At 37.8% G+C, this 15,169-nt stretch overlaps 1 non-coding gene across 1 annotated transcript; it reads left to right on the forward strand.

Annotated features, from left to right (window-relative positions):
* Positions 1–13,157: 13,157 nt before the first annotated feature.
* On the forward strand, positions 13,158–13,265 carry LOC112725950 (small nucleolar RNA R71). The gene has a single exon (XR_003165027.1). It is a non-coding gene; the product is annotated as a small nucleolar RNA R71 (small nucleolar RNA).
* The last annotated feature ends 1,904 nt before the right edge of the window (positions 13,266–15,169 follow it).

The following is a 15,169-nucleotide window of genomic DNA, read 5'->3' on the forward strand; positions in this document are numbered from 1 at the left end:
TGACCAACTTAGCTTTCAGAGTCTCAAATGCCTACAGACACTCTATGTCAAAGATAAATGGCGTGTCAGCAGCTAGCAGATTGCTCAGAGGTTTTGCAATTTTTGAAAAATCCTTTATAAACCTCCTATAGAATCCTGCATGCCCCCAGAAAGCTTCTGATTGCCTTAACATTAGCAGGTGGTGGTAATTTTTCAATTACCTCTACTTTAGCTTGATCCACCTCTATCCCCTTGTTTGAAATTTTGTGCCCAAGGACAATTTCTTCAGTCACTATAAAGTGACATTTTTCCCAGTTTAAAACTAGGTTAGTCTCTTGGCACCTTTTCAGAACAAGTGCTAGATGGTCAAGACAGGAGCTGAATAAGTCTCCAAATACTGAGAAGTCATCCATGAAGACTTCTAGAAATTTTTCTACCATATAAGAGAAGATAGAGAGCATTCACCTCTGAAAGGTTGCAGGTGCATTGCACAGACCAAATGGCATCCTTCTGTAGGCAAATACTCCAGAAGGACATGTGAATGCTATTTTCTCTTGGTTCTGAGGATCTACTGCAATTTGGTTGTAACTTGAATAGGCATCCAAAAAACAGTAGTATTCATGACCTGCTAGTCTCTCTAGCATCTGGTCTATTAATGGTAAAGGAAAATGATCCTTTCTGGTGGCTGTATTGAGTCTTCTGTAGTCAATACACATACGCCACCCTGTAACTGTTCTTATAGGAACCAGTTCATTTTTTTCATTATGAACCACTGTCATGCCTCCCTTCTTGGGGACAACTTGGACAGGGCTCACCCAGGGGCTATCAGAAATAGGATAAATAATTCCAGCCTCTAGTAGCTTAGTGACCTCTTTCTGCACCACCTCCTTCATGGCTAGATTCAGCTGCCTCTGTGGTTGAACCACTGGCTTAGCATCATCCTCTAATAGGATCTTATGCAAGCATCTGGCCAGGCTAATGCCCTTAAGATCACTTATGGACCACCCAAGAGCTGTCTTGTATGTCTTTAGCACCTGAATTAATGCTTTCTCTTCCTGTGGTTCTAAAGTAGAGCTGATGATCACAGGAAAAGTGTCACCTTCTCCTAGAAATGTATATTTTAGGGATGGTGGCAGTGGTTTGATCTCGGATTTAGGAGTCTTCTCCTCTTCTTGAGGAGTTTTCAGAGGTTCTATTTTCTCTGGTTCCTCCAGATCAGCCTGAACATCTTTAAAAATGTCCTCTAGCTTTGATTTGAGACTCTCAGTCATATTGACCTCTTCCACCAGGGAGTCAATAATATCAGTGCTCATGCAGTCTTTTGATGTGTCTGGATGCTGCATAGCTTTGACAGCATTCAACTTAAACTCATCCTCATTGACTCTCAGGGTTATCTCCCCTTTTTGGACGTCAATGAGGGTTCGTCCAGATGCTAGGAAAGGTCTTCCTAGAATGAGAGTTGCACTCTTATGCTTCTCCATTTCCAGCACTACAAATTCAGTGGGAAAGGCAAATAGCCCAACCTTGACAATCATGTCCTCAATTACGCATGATGGAATCTTAATGGAGCCATCAGCAAGTTGGAGGCATATCTGGGTTGGTTTAACCTCATCAGTCAAACCAAGCTTTTTGATAGTGGATGTAGGTATTAGGTTGATACTTACCCCAAGATCAGATAAAGCTGTCTTGGTACAAGCACCCTCTAATGTGCATGGTATCATAAAGCTTCCGGGATCTTTAAGCTTCTCTGGTAAGCTTTTCAGAATGACTGCACTGCATTCTTGAGTGAAGAAAACTTTTCAGTTTTTCTCCAATCTTTCTTATGACTTAAGATCTCTTTCATGAACTTAGCATAAGAGGGTATTTGCTCAAGTGCCGCTGCAAACAGAATCTTTATTTCAAGAGTCCTGAGATAGTCTGCAAAGCGAACAAATTGTTTATCCTGTTTCGCTTGGCGGTGTTTCTGAGGATAAGGCATCTTGGCCTTATATTCTTCAACCTTAGTTGCTGCAGGTTAATTTCCTACAGAAGTGGTTGGAGAAGCCTGCCTAAGGTGGTTGTTATCAGCACTTGCAGGTGTCTAATCCCCTATTGGCATTTGAACACCAGAATTGGGTGCTTTTTGGGTGTTTAACGCCAGATTGGCACCCTTTTCTAGCATTTGAATGCCAGAATCATTCCTCTCTGGGCTCTTATTATCCTCAGAGGGATTTTGGGCAGTGGTTTGGTCATCCTCTGTCAGATGTTCCTTTCTTGTTTTCCTGCTGCTTTGAGTTGAGACATTCAATGTCTTTCCACTCCTTAAATGAATAGCTTGGCATTCTTCTGTTATCTGTTTAGATAACTGTTGTCTTGTCTGATTCAATTATTTTTCCATATTCTGGTTAGCATCTTTGGTTTCTTGTAGCATCTCTTTAAATTCCGCTAACTATTTTGTTATAGAAAATAGTTGCTGATTGAGTTCAACAATTTGTTCTAGAGGACTAAGTTCAGTGGATGCTGCCTCAGCCTCTTCTTTCATGGAGGTCTCACCACTTGAGTACAGGTGCTGATTTCTGGCAATTGTATTAATGAGCTCTTGAGCCTCTTCAATTTTCTTTCTCATATGTATAGATCCACCAGTTGAGTGGTCTAGAGACATCTGGGCCTTTTCTGTAAGCCCATAGTAGAAGATGTCTAACTGCACCCATTCTGAAAACATTTCAGAGGGACATTTTCTTAGCATCTCTCTGTACCTCTCCCAGGCATTATAAAGAAATTCATTATCCTCTTGTTTAAAGCCTTGGATGTCCAGCCTTAGCTGTGTCATCCTTTTTGGAGGGAAATATTGATTCAGGAATTTGTCTGATAACTGTTTCCATGTTCTTATGCTTGCTGTGGTTGGTTATTCAACCACCTCTTAGCTTGATCTTTTACAGCAAATGGAAATAGTAATAATCTGTAGACATCCTGATCTACTTCCTTATCATGTATTGTGTCAGCAATTTGTGAGAACTGTGCCAGAAACTCAGTAGGTTCTTCCTGTGGAAGACCGGAATACTGACAATTTTGCTGCACCATGATAATGAGCTGAGGGTTTAGCTCAAAATTGCTGGCTCTGATGGGGGGTATACAGATACTACTCCCATATGAGGCAGTAGTGGGTTTAGCATATGATCCCAGAGTCCTTCTGCACTGTTCATTTCCACTTAGGTTCATGATAGAGAAAGGGAGATGATGTGGATTGTGAATAAAAAATTTATTCCCCCTTTTTTTTAATTTAACGAAATTAAAAATAAAGTAAATAAATAAAATGATGCAAATTTCAAAAATAAATAAAAAAGAAAAAGAAATAAAAGAAATTAGAAAACTAAATTAATTAATTAATTAAAAAGATTTGAAAATTTTTGGGTGAGGATTTTCGAAAAATGAAGAGAGAGAAAGTGGTTAGGAAGTTTTGAAAAAGATATGTCTTAAAATTAAAGATACTTGTAAGAAAATAAATAAGAAAAAAAATTTGAAAAAGATTTGATTTTAGGATTTGAGAGTAGAAAAGATAAGATAAGTTAGGTAAGAGAAGATAAGGAATTTAAGAGAAGATAGGTTTTTAAATTAAAAAGTTTTGAATTTTAAATTTTGAAATTTGAAATTTGAAATTTGAAATTTGAAATTTGAATTTTAAATTTTGAATTTTGAATTTTGAAAAAATCAACAATATAAGATAAAGATTTGAAAAAGATTTAAATTTTGAAAAAGGTTTGATTTTTAAAATTTTAAATTTAAATTTTGAAATTTGAATTTTGAATTTTGAAATTTAATTAAAATTTGAAATTTGAAATTTGAATTTGAAATAAAATAAGATAAGATTTTGAAAAAGATATGTTTTTTTTGAAAAAGATTTGAATTTTGAAATTTAAAACTAAGATAAGATAAGATAAAAATCTGAATTTTTAAATGTAATTTTTGAAAATTCAATTAAAATTAAGAGAAAAGATATTTTTGAACTTAATGAGGAGAGAGAAAAATAAATAAAAGACGCTAAATTTAAAATTTTTAAGATTAAAACAGAAAGAGAAACAAGAACACTTTGAATGTCAAGATGAACACCAAGAACAAATTTTGGAATTCTTTAAGAAAATAAAAATACAAAGGACACCAAACTTAAAAATTTTTATACTTTGGACACTAATAATTCGAAAATGTATAAGATAAACAGCAACAAACACCAAACAAGAAAATTTAAATATCAAATAAGGAAAATAAACAAGAACAACTTGAAGATCAAAAAAGAATAAGGAACATAAAACTCGAAAAATTGAAGGAAAATAAAAACATGCAATTGACACCAAACTTAAAACATGAAACTAAATTCAAACAGAAGACTCAATTATTATTTTATTGGTTTTTTTTATTTATTTATTAAAAGTTTTCGAAAAAAATCTAGAAAAACAAATAAGGATTTTAAAATTTTAACAAAAAAACAATAATAGAAGACTCAATTTTAGTGACTCTAAACCAAAAAAGATAAATTTTTCCTAATCTAAGAAAAAAGATGAACCGTCAGTTGTCCAAACTCGAACAATCCCCCGCAACAGCGCCAAAAACTTGGTGCACGAAATTGTGATTACACTTTTCACAACTCCGCACAACTAACCAGCAAGTGCAATGGGTCGTCCAAGTAATACCTTCCGTGAGTAAGGGTCGATCCCACGGAGATTGTCGGCTTGAAGCAAGCTATGGTTATCTTGTAATTCTTAGTCAGGAGATTAATGATAAAGATGATTTTGTTTATGAAAAGTAAATAACATGAAATAAATGGTACTTGTGATTCAGTAATGAGAAACAGGTTGAGGTTCTGGAGATGTTCTGTCATCTGAATCTCTACTTTCCTACTGTCTTCTTCTTCAAACACGCATGGCTTCCTTCAACGGCAAGTTGTATGATCCTCTCGGATGAAAAATAACTGGTACGGTCTCTGCACGGCTAATCAACTGTCAGATTTCTCGTCTCGGATGAAAAATACCAGGTACAGCTACCGCACGGCTAATCATCTGTCGGTTCTCACTAGCGTCGGAATAGGATCTCTCTATCCTTTTGCACTCTATCACTGTGCCCAACAATCGTTAGTTTGAAGCTCGTCATAGTCATCCCTTCCCAGATCCTACTCGGAATACCACAGACAAGGTTTAGACTTTCCGGATCCCAGGAATACTGTCAATCGGTTCTAGCCTCTACCACGAAGGTTCTAATCTCACAGACTCGGTCCGTGGATCAGAGACCCAAGAGATACGCACTCAAGATGTCGCCCAATGACTACGTTGAGCTCAGATAGAACAGGAGTGATCGTCAGGCACGCGTTCATATAATTGAGAATAATGATGAGTGTCACGGATCATCAGATTCTCTATGTTGACGTACGAGTAAGTATCTTAGAATAGAATCAAGCGTGATTCAATAGAAAATAGTAGTAATTGCATTAATCCATTGAAACACAACAGAGCTCCTCACCCCCACCTATGGGGTTTAGAGACTCATGCCGTAGAAGATACAATATGAAGTGTAAAAAAAAGTCGTGAGTTGTAAACTAAATCTCTAAAAGTAGTTTTTATACTAGATTAGTAACTTAGGTTTATAGAAAATGAGTAACTAAGTGAAGACATTACAGAAATCCACTTCCGGGACCCACTTGGTAAGTGTTTGGGCTGAGCTCTCAAGCTTTCACGTGCATATGCCTCAAGTTGGAGTTAAACACCACCCTGGGTGCCAAAATGGGCGTTTAACACCAAGAATTATGCCAGTTCTGGTGTTTTATACCAGAAAGTTTTTGGCTGGCTTTTAATGCCATTGTGGGCCATCAAATCTCGAAAAAAGTATGGACTATTATATATTTCTGAAAAGCCCAAGATGTCTACTTTTCAACCAATTGAGAACGCGCCAATTGGGCTTTAGTAGCTCTAGAAAATCCACTTCGAGTGCAGGAGGGTCAGAATCCAACAGCATCTGCAGTCCTTTTTCAGCCTCTGAATCAGATTTTTGCTCAAGTCTGTCAATTTCAGCCAAAAAATACCTAAAATCATAGAAAAACACACAAACTCATAGTAAAGTCCAGAAATGTGATTTTTGAATAAAAACTAATAAAAATATAATAAAAAGTAACTAAATCATACTAAAATCTATGTAAAAACAATGCCAAAAAAGGTATAAATTATCCGCTCATCAACTTGCTACTATGAATTCTCATCCCTTTGGCTGAGTTTGGTTCAAATTATGTTGTAGGGAATAGAAGCTATAATGAGAACATGTACCAAGGTTGGGACAATCAAAGATGGGAGGAGCCACAAGGATTTGATCAACCCTTTCGGCAACAACCTCCTCCAATGTACTATGAGCAACAACCATTCTATGATGCATACCAAGACAATGGTTATGGTGGACCTATTCGTGACAATCACCAACCTCCACCAACTTACTATGAGCAAGAGCCATTCCAACGTGCGTACCAAGACAATGGATATGGTGGACCCCTGGTGCACGAAATTGTGATCTCAGGCAATGGCGCCAGAAACTCTGTACGCACGTCTTAATAAATCGTTTTTCATTCACAAGTTCGATACAACTAACCAGCATGTGCACTGGGTCGTCCAAGTAATAAACCTTACGTGAGTAAGGGTCGATCCCACGGAGATTGTTGGCTTGAAGCAAGCTATGGTCACCTTGTAAATCTCAGTCAGGCGGATATCAAATAGTTATGGAGTTTTCGAATATTAATAATAAATAGAAAGAAAATAAGGATAGAAATACTTATGTAATTCATTGGTTAGAATTTCAGATAAGCGTATAGAGATGCTTTCGTTCCTTTGAACCTCTGCTTTCCTGCTGTCTTCATCCAATCAATCCTACTCCTTTCCATGGCTGGCTTTATGTAAGGACATCACCGTTGTCAATGGCTACTTTTTATCCTCTCTGGAAAATGGTCCGATGCGCTGTCACTGCATGGCTAATCGTCTGGAGGCATCACCCTTGTCAATGGCTGCATCCCATCCTCTTGTGAAAATGGTCCAAATGCTCTGTCACAGCACGGCTAATCATTTGAGGTTCTCGATCATACTGGAATAGGATTCACCCTCCTTTTGCGTCTGTCACTACGCCCAACACTCGCGAGTTTGAAGTTCGTCACAGTCATTCAATCCCAGAGTCCTACTCGGAATACCACAGACAAGGTTTAGACTTTTCGGACTCTCATGAATGCCGCCATCAATCTAGCTTACACCACAAAGATTCTGATTAAGAGATCCAAGAGATACTCATTCAATCTAAGGTGGAACGGAAGTGGTTGTCAGGCACGCGTTCGTGGGAGAATGATGATGATTGTCACGTTCATCACATTCAGGTTGAAGTGTAAATGAATATCTTAGAAGCGGAGTAAGTTGAATTGAATAGAAAAACAGTAGTACTTTGCATTAATCTTTGAGGAACAGCAGAGCTCCACACCTTAATCTATGGAGTGCAGAAACTCTACCGTATGAAGATACATAAGTGATAATGGTTCAGGCATGACCGAATGGGCAGCCCCCATGAAAGTCTAAGATAGCATAAAACTGATCAAAGATGATCCGAAGATGATGAATACAATAGTAAAAATTCCTATTTATACTAAACTAGTTACTAGGGTTTACAGAAGTAAGTAATTGATGCATAAATCCACTTCTGGGGCCCACTTGGTGTGTGCTTGGGCTGAGCTTGAATGTTATACGTGTAGAGGTCAATCTTGGAGTTGAACGCCAGTTTGTAACGTATTTCTGGCGTTCAACTCTGGCTTGTGACGTGTTTCTGGCGTTTAACTCCAGACATTAGCATAGAACTGGCGTTCAACGCCCTTTTACGTCGTCTAAACTCGGCCAACGTATAGACTATTATATATTTCTGGAAAGCCCTGGATGTCTACTTTCCAACGCAATTGGAAACGCGCCATTTTGAGTTCTGTAGCTCCAGAAAATACACTTTGAATGCAGGGAGGTCAGAATCCAACAGCATCAGCAGTCCTTCTTCAACCTCTGAATCTGATTTTTGCTCAAGTCCTTCAATTTCAGCCAGAAAATACCTGAAATCACAGAAAAATACACAAACTCATAGTGAAGTCCAGAAATGTGAATTTAACATAAAAACTAATGAAAACATCCCTAAAAGTAACTAGATTCTACTAAAAACATACTAAAAACAGTGCCAAAAAGCGTATAAATTATTCGCTCATCACAACACCAAACTTAAATTGTTGCTTGTCCCCAAGCAACTGAAAATCAAATAGGATAAAAAGAAGAGAATATACTATAAATTCCAAACTATCAATTAAACATAGCTCCAATTAAATGAGCTGGACTTGTAGCTTTTTGCCTCTTGAATAGTTTTGGCATCTCACTTTATCCATTGAAGTTCAGAATGATTGGCATCTATAGGAACTTAGAGTTCAGATAGTGTTATTGATTCTCCTAGTTCAGTATGATGATTCTTGAACACAGCTATTTTATGAGTCTTGGCCGTGGCCCTAAGCACTTTGTTTTCCAGTATTACCACCGGATACATAAATGCCACAAACACATAATTGGGTGAACCTTTTCAGATTGTGACTCAGCTTTGCTAAAGTTTCCAATTAGAGGTGTCCAGGGTTCTTAAGCACACTCTTCTTTTGCTTTGGACCTTGACTTTAACCGCTCAGTCTCAAGTTTTCACTTGACACCTTCACGCCACAAGCACATGGTTAGGGACAGCTTGGTTTAGCCGCTTAGGCCAGGATTTTATTCCTTTAGGCCCTCCTCTCCACTGATGCTCAAAGCCTTGGGATCCTTTTTATTACCCTTGCCTTTTGGTTTTAAGGGTTATTGGCTTTTTGCTCTTGCCTCTTGGTTTTAAGAGCTTTTGGCTTTTTCTGCTTGCTTTTTCTCTTTTTTTTTTCTATTTTTTTTCGCCATTTTTTTTTCTGCAAGCTTTGTTCTTTGCTGCTTTTTCTTGCTTCAAGAATCATTTTTATGATTTTTCAGATTATCAAATAACATGTCTCCTTGTCATCATTGTTTCAAGAGCCAACATATTTAACATTCTTAAACAACAACTTCAAAAGACATATGCACTGTTCAAGCATTCATTCAGAAAACAAGAAGCATTGTCACCACATCAATATAATTAAAATAAGTTCAAGGATAAATTCAAAACTCATGTACTTCTTGTTCTTTTGAATTAAAACATTTTTCATTTAAGAGAGGTGATGGATTCATAGGACATTCATAACTTTAAGACAAAGTTACTAAATACTAATGATCATGTAATGAAGACACAAACATGGATAAGCACTTAACATAGAGAAAACGAAAAACAGAGAATGTAAGAACAAGGAATGAGTCCACCTTAGTGATGGTGGCGTTTCCTTCTTGAGGAACCAATGATGTCCTTGAGCTCTTCTATGTCTCTTCCTTGTCTTTGTTGCTCCTCCCCCGTTGCTTTTTGATCTTTTCTTATTTCATGAAGGATGATGGAGTGCTCTTGATGTTCTACCCTTAATTGTCCCATGTTGGAACTTAATTCTCCTAGGGAGGTGTTGATTTGCTCCCAATAGTTTTGTGGAGGAAAATGCATTCGAGGCATCTCCGGGATCTCATGGTGATGAGCTTCATGCGTCTCTTGAGATCCATGAATGGGCTCTCTTGCTTGCTCCATCCTTTTCTTAGTGATGGGCTTCTCTTCCTCAATGGGAATGTCTCCTTCTATTAAAGCTCCAGCTGAGTAACATAGATGGCAAATAAGATGAGGAAAAGCTAGCCTTGCCCTAGGAGAGGGCTTTTCGGCTATTTTGTAGAGTTCAAGGGAGATGACTTCATGAACTTCTACTTCTTCTCCAATCATGATGCTATGGATCATGATGGCCCGATCCACAGTAACTTCAGATCGGTTGCTAGTGGGGATGATGGAGCATTGGATGAACTCCAACCATCCTCTAGCCACAGGCTTAAGGTCCAGTCTTCTTAATTGAACCGGCTTGCCTTTGGAGTCAATCTTCCATTGAGCTTCTTCCACACATATGTCCATGAGGACTTGGTCCAACCTTTGATTAAAGTTGACCCTTCTAGTGTAGGGGCGTGCATCTCCTTGCATCATAGGCAAGTTAAACGCCAACCTCACATTTTCTAGACTAAAATCTAAGTATTTCCCCCGAACCATTGTAATATAATTCTTTGGGTTTGGGTTCTTACTTTGATCAAGGTTCCTAGTGATCCATGCATTGGCATAGAACTCTTGAACCATTAGGATGCCGACTTGTTGGATGGGGTTTGTTAGAACTTCCCAACCTCTTCTTTGGATTTCATGTCAGATCTTCGGATACTCATTCTTCTTGAGCTTGAAAGGGACCTCGGGGATCACCTTCTTCTTGACCACAACATCATAGAAGTGGTCTTGATGAGCTTTGGAGATGAATCTTTCCATCTCCCATGACTCGGAGGTGGAAGCTTTTGTCTTCCCTTTCCCTTTTCTAGAGGATTCCCCGGTCTTGGGTGCCATCAATGGTAATAGAAAAACAAAAAGCTTATGTTTTTACCACACCAAACTTAGAATATTGCTTGCCCTCGAGCAAGAGAAGAAAGAATAGATGAAGAAGAAGAAGAAAATATGGAGGAGAGGGGGGAGGGGTGTATTCGGCCAAGTAGGGGAAGAGAGGGTTGTGTTGTGTGAAAATAAAGAAGAATGGAGGGCTTTATATAGGGAAGGGAGGGGGGTAAGGTTCGGCCATAAGGGTGGGAAATTGATTTTGAATTTTGAAGGTAGGTGGGGTTTATGAGGTAGGTTTATGGGGAAGAGTGGATGGATGTGACTGGTGAAGTGGTTATAGGGAAGAGAGATTGAGGTGATTGGTGAAGAGTTTTGGGGAAGAATGTTTATGGGACTGTGTGAAAGAGGGGTGAGAAGAAGTGAGTGGAGGTAGGTGGGGATCCTGTGGGATCCACAGATCCTGAGGTGATCCTGTGGGGTCCACAGATCCTGAGGTGTTCAAGGATTTACAACCTTGTACCCATTAGGCATGTAAAATGCCCTTGCACACAACTCTGGGCGTTCAACGCCAGATTGGTGCTTGTTCTGGGCGTTGAACGCCCATTTGTTGCCTATTTCTGGCGTTGAACGCCAGAACCATGCTTGTTCTGGGCGTTCAGCGCCAGCTCTTCTCCAGGGTGCAATTCTGGCATTCAAACACCCAGATGCTGCCCATTTTGGGCGTTCAGCGCCAGAACCATGCTCTGTTCTGGCATTGAACGCCAGCCAGATGCTTCTTACTGGCGTTTAAACGCCAGTAAGGTCTTCCTCTAGGGTATGATTTTTCTTCTGCTATTTTTGATTCCGTTTTCAATTTTTATATTTATTTAGTGACTCCACATGATCATGAACCTAATAAAACATGAAAGAACAAGAAAAATAAAATTAGATAAATAAAAATTGGGTTGCCTCCCAACAAGCACTTCTTTAATGTCAATAGCTTGACAGTGGGTTCTCATGGAGCCTCATAGATGTTTAGAGCATTATTGAGACTTCCCAACACCAAACTTAGAGTTTGGATATGGGAGTTCAACACCAAACTTAGAGTTTGACTGTGGGGGCTCTGGTTGACTCTGTTTTGAGAGAAGCTTACTGTGCCTCTTTTCCATGTTTACAGAAGGGTAACCTTGAGTTGTAAACACAAGGAAGTCCTCATTCAATTAAAGGACTAATTCACCTCTGTCAACATCAATCACAACTCTTGCTGTGGCTAGGAAAGGTCTTCCAAGGATGATGGATTCATTCTCAACCTTCCCAGTATCAAGGATTATGAAATCAGCAGGGATGTAAAGGCCTTCAACCTTTACTAACACGTCCTCTACTTGTCCATAAGCCTGTTTTCTTGAATTGTCTGCCATCTCTAATGAGATTTTAGTAGTTTGCACCCCAAAGATTCCAAGTTTCTCTATTACAGAGAAGGGCATGAGGTTTATCCCTGAACCAAGGTCACACAGAGCCTTTTCAAAGATCATGTTGCCTATGGTACAAGGTATTACGAACTTTCCAGGATCCTGTTTCTTCTGAGGCAATGTCAGTTGATCCAGATCACTTAGTTCATTGGTGAACAAGGGAGGTTCATCTTCCCAAGTCTCAATACCAAATAATTTGGCATTTAGCTTCATGATTGCACCAAGGTACTTGGTAACTTACTCTTCAGTAACATCCTCATTCTCTTCAGAAGATGAATACTCGTCAGAGCTCATGAAGGGCATAAGGAGGTTCAATGGAATCTCTATGGTCTCTAGATGAGTCTCAGATTCCTTTAGTTCCTCAAAGGGAAACTCCTTATTGATCACTGGACATCCCAGGAGGTCCTCCTCACTGGGATTTACGTCCTCCCCTTCCTCTCCAGGTTCGGCCGTGTTGACTATGTCAATGGCCTTGCACTCTCCTTTTAGATTTTCTTCAGTATTGCTTGGGAGAGTACTAGGAGGGATTTCAGTGATCCTTTTACTCAGCTGGCCCACTTGTGCCTCCAAATTTCTAATGGAGGACCTTGTTTTATTCATGAAACTTACAGTGGCCTTAGATAGATCAGAGACTAAGTTTGCAAAATTAGAGGTATTTTGTTTAGAGTTCTCTGTCTGTTACTGAGTGGATGATGGAAAAGGTTTACTATTGTTAAACCTATTTCTTTCACCATTATTAAAGCCTTGTTGAGGCTTTTGTTGATCCTTCCATGAGAGATTTGGGTGATTTCTCCATGAGGGATTATAGGTGTTTCCATAAGGTTCACCCATGTAATTCACCTCTGCTATTGCAGGGTTTTCAGGATCATAAGCTTCTTCTTCAGAAGATGCCTCTTGAGTACTGTTGGATGCAGCTTGCATTCCATTCAGACTCTGAGAAATCATATTGACTTGCTGAGTCAATATTTTATTCTGAGCCAATATGGCATTCAGAGTATCAATTTCAAGAACTCCCTTCTTCATAGGCGTCCCATTACTCACAGGATTCCTCTCAGAAGTGTACATGAACTGGTTATTAGCAACCATGTCAATGAGTTCTTGAGCTTCTGCAGGCGTTTTCTTTAAGTGAATGGATCCACCTGCAGAGGTATCCAATGACATTTTAGCTAATTCAGACAGACCATCATAGAATATGTCCAGGATGGTCCATTCTGAAAGCATGTCAGAAGGACACTTTTTGGTCAGTTCTTTGTATCTCTCCCAAGCTTCATAGAGGGATTCACCTTCTTTCTGTCTGAAGGTCTGAACATCTACTCTAAGCTTGCTCAGCTTTTGAGGAGGAAAGAACTTGGCTAAGAAAGCCTTGACCAGCTTATCCCAAGAGTTCAGGCTATCCTTAGGTTGAGAGTCCAACCATATTCTAGCTCTGTCTCTCACAGCAAAAGGGAAAAGCATGAGCCTGTAGACTTCAGGATCTACTCTATTAGTCTTAACAGTATCACAAATCTGCAAGAATTCAGTTAAGAACTGAAAAGGATCTTCAGATGGAAGTCCATGAAACTTGCAGTTCTGCTGCATCAGAGAAACTAATTGAGGTTTCAGCTCAAAATTGTTTGCTCCAATGGCAGGAATGGAGATGCTTCTTCCATGTAAATTGGAATTAGGTGCAGTAAAGTCACCAAGCATCCTCCTTGCATTATTATTATTTTCGGCTGCCATCTCCTCTTCTTGTTCGAAAATTTCTAAAAGGTGCTTGCTGGATTGTTGTAATTTAGCTTCTCTTAGTTTCCTCTTCAGAGTCCTTTCAGGTTCTGGATCTGCTTCTACAAGAATGTTCTTGTCTTTGCTCCTGCTCACATGAAAAAGAGGGACAGAAAAATAATAATAATAGGGGTCCTTTTTACCACAGTATAGAGGTCCCTGTGTGAGTAGAAGAAAAGAAGAAGAAAAAATTCGAACACAGAGAGAGAGGGTTCGGATTTTTGGTGAGATGAAGTGTTAGTAGATGAATAGAAGGAGATGAAAGAGAGAGAATTTTCGAAAATAATTTTTGAAAAAGAGTTAGTGATTTTCGAAAATAGTTTTTTTGAAAAAGGTTAGTAATTTTCGAGAATTAAAATCAACAATTAAATTAATTAGTTAATTAAAAAGAAATTTTGAAAAAGATGGAAGATATTTTTGAAAATTAGAGAGAGAGAGAGAGTTAGTTAGGTAGTTTTGAAAAAGATAAGAAACAAACAAAAAGTTAGTTAGTTAGTTGAAACAAATTTTGAAAATCAATTTTTGAAAAGATAAGAAGATAAGAAGTTAGAAAATATATTTTAAAATCAAATTTTGAAAAAAGATAAGATAAGAAGATATTTTTGAAAAGATATGATTGAAATTAGTTTTGAAAAATATTTGATTTTTAAAATCACAATTAATGACTTGATTCACAAGAAATCACAAGATATGATTCTAGAACTCAAAGTTTGAATCTTTCTTAACAAGCAAGTAACAAACTTGAAATTTTTGAATCAAAACATTAATTGATGATGTTATTTTCGAAAATTAGGAGATAAAGATAAGAAAAAGATTTTTGAAAAATATTTTTAAAATTTTCGAAAATAAATAAGAAAAATGAAAAAGATTTGATTTTTGAAAAAGATTTTGAAAAAGATAAGATTTTTAAATTGAAAATTTGATTTGACTCATAAAAACAACTAGATTTTAAAAAGTTTTGAAAAAGTCAACTCAAATTTTCGAAATTTATGAGTGAAAAAGGGAAAGATATTTTTTTTTTATTTTTGAATTTTTAATGATGAGAGGGAAAAACATGAAAAAGACTCAATGCATGAAAATTTTGGATCAAAACAATGAATGCATGGAAGAATGCTATGAATGTCAAGATGAACACCAAGAACACTTTGAATGTCAAGATGAACATCAAGAACTTATTTTTGAAAAATTTTTAATGCAAAGAAAACATGCAAGACACCGAACTTAAAAATTTTTCATGTATAGACACTATGAATGCAAGAATGCATATGAAAAACAAGAAAGGACACAAAACATGAAAACATCAAGATCAAACAAGAAGACTTACCAAGAACAACTTGAAGATTATGAAGAACACTATGAATGCATGAATTTTTCGAAAAATGCAAGATGAACATGCAATTGACACCAAACTTAAAATCTGACTCAAGACTCAAACAAGAAACACAAAGTATTTTTTTATTTTTATG

The sequence above is a fragment of the Arachis hypogaea genome, chromosome 11 (assembly GCF_003086295.3).
Source record: "Arachis hypogaea cultivar Tifrunner chromosome 11, arahy.Tifrunner.gnm2.J5K5, whole genome shotgun sequence".
In the NCBI taxonomy this organism is placed as follows: Eukaryota; Viridiplantae; Streptophyta; class Magnoliopsida; order Fabales; family Fabaceae; genus Arachis; species Arachis hypogaea.